We start from the raw sequence: 5391 nt of genomic DNA, 5'->3' as shown, positions 1-5391 counted from the left end.
AAAGTTGTTTCCCAACTTTGGCGTTAGGGGAGGGTTGACCCAGAACAAATCTCAGTGTCTCGGTGGCCTTTCCAAAGCGGCCGTGCCCCCCCGCCCCGAGCCTGCGGGACGTGCCCATCTGGAGCACGCACCGTGAGAGCAACTGTGCCGCGTACAGCCACAGCGGCCATCAGTCACTAAAAGCCACACGCTTCAGTGGACCGGGGATAAAACGAAGTCCTGGTGACGCCTGGTTAAACCACTGACCCTCTTGCGAGGGCTGGAGAAGGGGGGAAGGCGACCCCCTCCCGACAAACCCAGCTTTGGGGGACTTGGCGCGGGGCTCTGCTGGGCGATCCCCGCAGCGGCCGTGCCCCTCTCCCGGAGCTGGCAGCGCCGCCTAAAAGGGGGCTCAGCGCAGCCGTTTCGGGGTGCCCAACGGGGGGACGGGGGACGGGGAGGGCCCCGGGCAGAGCCCCCGGCCCGGCCCTGCCCCTGGGTGGCAGCGGAGGCGGCAGCCGCAGGGTCCAGCTCCCTTGGGCACGGGGTTCCCATCGAAATGGCAATTTGTATATCGGCTTGGGTGGAAAAACCAACCCGTGGGCAGGGTGGGCTCTGAGCCGCGGGGTAACCACTGCCGTCGGCCTCCTGTCCCTCTGCACACCCCGATTTACCCGCACGCACGCGCGGGAAAACAACTCACGCAGAATATTCAGATGCTTTCTGGAAAGGAAGGGCTTTAGTTTCAAATTAGAAATCTGTCTCAGATGAACGATAAATTCCCCTTTGGTCAGGCTTTGGTGTTTGATCATATCTTAGTGGTTTTGTCCTCACCAAAAAGGGCCCCGGAGGCTGAATCAAGAAGCAGGATTTGAGATAGTTTGATTTGACATAAGGAAACTGTTGCATTTGTAATATTATAAGACTCTAAAGGGGGAAAATAAAACCTCTGTAGCTGAGACAAGAAGTGTGCCTAAGTGCCACTACGTTTCAATTCCCATTCGGATATAATTTAAGTCTTCTCCGGCTTACAGTAATATACTCTCCAACCTTGAAGCTATCCAAAAGGAGGGATTTAATGAGGCCGAGTTTATACACTTATATAATTTAGGGGTTTCTCTGTAGCTGTAAAATGACAATTGGTACATGTGTAGTGCAAAAGAGCTGAAATCCCATCCAGGGACCAAGTTGGTTATTTCTGAAGGAGCTGTCATTTCCAGCAGGGGGGCACAATGAGAAGGCCAGGAGCGATGGAGCTCTGATCTCCACCAAGGAGAGATAACCACCTGATTAAAATGGGGCTCTTGTTCCCTCGTTACTCGATCGTCGTGTGAACTTACCTTATTTACAATTATAGGCAATGAGTGAGTCGCCCAGATTGTAGTACACCTATAGCTTTAGGTTTACTCCTCCCTTTGTTATCAAGATCATCTCTTGGACAGATTTCTGGACCACTCGTAGCATGGGAGCACAGAAATGCTCTTAAGGAGGGAGGGGATGTGTACGTTCAGAGCCCTGCATTTCGAGCGCAGCGCGTACACCCACACCCCCCCGCTGGAAACCGAGCAGGAGGCCGGGCCCAGCAGAACCAGCCTGTCCAAATCAGGATGTTTACAGCATGCAGGCACGTGTGAACACCGCCAGAAAGCAAAGGGACTCGGCACTAGGTGAAGGACTATTTTGCACTCCACATCTGGCATTTGCTCATTTTCCAGGTGAAGCCAGGCACGGCGGCTGTTGGAGGACACCTCCCTCTCGGGTCACTCTGGAGCCCAGGTGTGCACCAATAGCATCAGAGAGTGATGTACATCTACGCTGAAATTTAATGCACTTTGTTCTCCATTTTAATACTAAATGGTGCAGTGTTTGCCAGATTGTTATCCCACTATTGCTTGTGCATTTGTCTCTTATGTCTAGTGCCTGTCATTACACAAAGCGTTTTGAAGAGCTAATTTCAAAAGACAGAAAGTCTACACTTACTATAAAAGTCATTAAATTAGCATGACAAGCATAAAGTTCCTAGGTTATAATTTGGTTATAGATCTGAAATCTTCCCTGCTTTCTCTCTCCACTTGAAGGATGAAGGCTGAAGTGAGGCACCGACTCGAAGTTAGGACAGTTGAGCTGTCGATTGCTTGGTGGAGAAACAGGGAAGAGATGCGGGCTCCAACACCACCTTTTTGGCAGTGCAGGGGGTGACAAGAAAGAGTTCTGATTTTCTCTCACGTCTCCCAGCAGCCAGAGAAAGGTGTGATCAGATGGTCTTCTACTACAACAGGTGGGAACAAAACAGAAAAAAAAAATCTAGATGTATTTCTCGTCGATTAAAATGTTGCTGGAATAGCAGGACGCGTGCCTTTTATATCCCGCTAAATGTTAAGATGGGAAGATGCGTTATAAAAGCAGCCATTGGCTGTTTCCTCTAAGGCTGCAACATCCCCTTCATTTTAATCGCTTCTTCGTTTTGGAAGAAAGCTGAGGAGATGAGGGGGAGAACTCCTTCCCCCAGTTCCCCGTGCATCTGCAGTGACGGGGGACTGCAGGAAGCCCCGGTGGTGCCAGGACCGGCAGCGTGGGAGAGCCCGCTCTGCCCGGCCGGGCATCCTCTCCCTGACATGTTGCATTTCGACAATGAGAAAATTAGACAAGGGACGGGGCATTCAAACGCGGTGCTCACAGAAGAGGCTACCCTAGTAGTTATTTAGTCTAAAAATCTGCTGTCAACTTTTTTTTTTTTTTTTCCCCGTCAGGATCAGCGAGGTGCGTTTCTTTGCGTTGGTTCGTTTGCTTTTAACCAGGCATGCTGCGAATTGTGGAAGCTTTCCATTTACCTTTTCTTCTTTAAGCGTTTTAATTATCATCACTGACCTGTTGGGCATACCTACAGTATCAATGTCCTTTTTACATCGCTGCCTTCCCTTTCTCTGCATGTTTCTGCTATTTAACACTTGCTACCTTTGCCATTAGAGTCCTAGAGTGACCCCCATGGGTATCTTTGAAAGAAAGACCCTCTGCATTCCAGCACTGCCTCCTTACCCAAGTAATAGCAAAGGGACCATTCAGACACATGGACCACACTGAAGCATTAATTAGGCTGATGAAATCCATAGAAATGTATGGATTCAGCATAATCGAGTTTCTTCTGCTGACTATAGTTAAGGAATACGTGAGCAGCTGGGAGAATAGAAAGTACTGTTAGGGTGAAGTCATGCATGTAATTGAGTATATTTAACATAACCATTTTAATGATCGGTGATTAAAAGTGCATCTACTTAAATTGTATACCTCTGCAATTTGTCCATATCAACTTTAGAGCACACACAAAGAAAAGGTCGTCATATAAATTTATAAACAAGATCCCTTCCTGGCTACACATGACTCGAGCTGGAATGATAACTCGGCAGCAGCGAGGGGGGAAAGGCCTTTCGCGAGAAAATAGCTACGCCAGTGCGATATTAATTAATCACTGGTTTGGCCCCCTTTCTCTCTTGTGCAGTCACAGTATTAGAAGTGCATAATAAGTGAGTTTTCTTTTCATCCGTAATTATTTATAACAATCAGATCACTCGGGAAAAAAAATCCCTGGGTTTCTTTCCCATATTAAAGGAGTATCTTTTCCCTCACTTGACAATATTGTGTGTGTGTGCGTGCATATACATATAGTCAAATAAAATATTTGGCGCTATTTTTTTTTTTTTTGTCCGCAATAACATTGCCGAAGATCCAGCAAAACCCGATAAATTATTAAACTTCTCCTGACGTTAAACTTGTACGCGGAGAGGTTAAGGACTAGAAACAAGGACAGTGTTTGGGGGAGCCGTAGTTGATGGGCACGGCCGTGTCTCCTCGCAGGAGACCCCTGAGAATGGGAAATTAGCAGTCGAAATCTGCTAGTGGGGACTGTATCCCACAAAGCCCACGCGTTGGGAAGGCTGAGTGTCTCTCTCTCGCCTATTCAATCTGCCCAGGCTGGTTGCAGCGAATAAATAGAGTCATTGTGGAGCCCATACACAAACCGACCCAACTCCCTCCCCCATCACTTCTCGCCCTCCCCCCGTCCCTTTATGCTTAAACGCACACAGATCTGCAACCGCTTTGCACTAAGAGGAGACCAAACTTTTCTTCCCTTTACTGTACGACGCCTGTGGGAAAGGTTTATTCGCACGTATGGAATATGTCCTTATGTCAGAGAGACGGGGGTTCACGCTGGGTGAGGGCAAACAGGAGCCTGCCAGGAGCAGGACCCATCCTGCCCTCGCCCCGCCGGGCGGGCGGGCGTTCCTCTCCCCGCGGAAGATAACGGTTCAAAGTAGCCAGATGCATTAAACAGCCACAAAAGGGGCCAAGAGGGATGGGGGGCGGGGAGGGGGGGCGGAAAATTCACTTAAGTTTCTGGTGGAAAACTTAAATGGTGCTGTCTCCCCCTCTCCCAGCATCGCTGCAAGGTGAAATCCATTTGGCCGCATCCCTCCCAAGCTGCCCGCAGCCCGGCGGGGCGGGCGGCAGCCCCGCGCCCGGGGAACTTGCTCCGTGCAAGAGAATTTGCAACCTTGAAAGCATATTTTTCTTCCAGCTATGGTGGCACTTAGATGATAATGTAGGCAATGAAACTGGGGAGATTTATATCTTTTGGAAAGTAGGACGAGCCAGATGGTAATAGCGTCATTAACAAACAAACTTAGGATCTGCAAGTGAAGCTTGAAATTGGGAAAGAGATCTGGAGAACAAAAGGAGCTGCTGTTGAGGGGGGGAAAAAAAGAGTGCCTCTTCTGCCGGCCAAATCTAAGAGCACATTCTGGAGGGGCTGCTCCTGCCCAGCACTAGATAATAAACGACGGCTTTTTCCTCCCCTGTTGTGACTGAGAAAGGACAGAGAAAACTTTTGCAATAGGCAAATGTGGCATTTATTTATGTGTAACCCTTTGTAGTCTCAAGTGTCCCAAATAGGCCTTTAATTCAAATCCCTAGTTTGATACGGAGGGATCGCTTCTCCCAAGTTTATTTTAGAGAAACAAAGCGCCGCTTGTGGAAGTTGAAGGGCCAAAAGTTCAGTAATTATTTTTTTGAATTAATAGTAACGAATAAATATTAAAGGTTAAACGTTATTTGCTGTGAGAGTGGAAACATCTGAGGGATTTATTGTGTCTTCGAGGCTTTTTTTTTTTTTTTAACTCCCTCAAAAACCTCTCACTCTTTGCTAGAAGGCACCACCACAGCAGGGGCGTGGGTCCCAGAGCAGGGTCGGGATGCGGGACGTTCGGGGAGGAGCAGAGAAGCTCCCCGGCCCGGCTTCTCCCCTGCACCACCCTTGGATTTGCCCTCCAAACCCACCCCGGGGGGTTCTCGATAGCCGGGGAAAAGGCCTTCAGCACGGATTTACCCAGCTGAGAGTCCATAAACACAGGAGACCCA

The 5391-nt window shown here is 48.9% G+C and overlaps 1 long non-coding RNA gene across 1 annotated transcript in view; it reads left to right on the top strand.

Annotated features, from left to right (window-relative positions):
* LOC108444867 overlaps nt 1–5391 on the top strand; it is a 6538-nt gene that overhangs the window by 1090 nt on the left and 57 nt on the right. Inside the window, exons 2-3 of the long non-coding RNA XR_001859578.1 lie at nt 1695–1755; nt 2058–5391. The exon at nt 2058–5391 is cut by the window's right edge and continues 57 nt beyond it. This is a non-coding gene — a long non-coding RNA (uncharacterized LOC108444867). The remainder of the gene's footprint in view (nt 1–1694; nt 1756–2057) is intronic.

Source organism: Corvus brachyrhynchos, unplaced genomic scaffold (genome assembly GCF_000691975.1).
Source record: "Corvus brachyrhynchos isolate BGI_N302 unplaced genomic scaffold, ASM69197v1 scaffold162, whole genome shotgun sequence".
NCBI lineage: Eukaryota > Metazoa > Chordata > Aves > Passeriformes > Corvidae > Corvus > Corvus brachyrhynchos.
The sequence above is the reverse complement of the archived record's forward strand: the minus strand, read 5'-3'. Positions and strand labels throughout refer to the sequence as shown.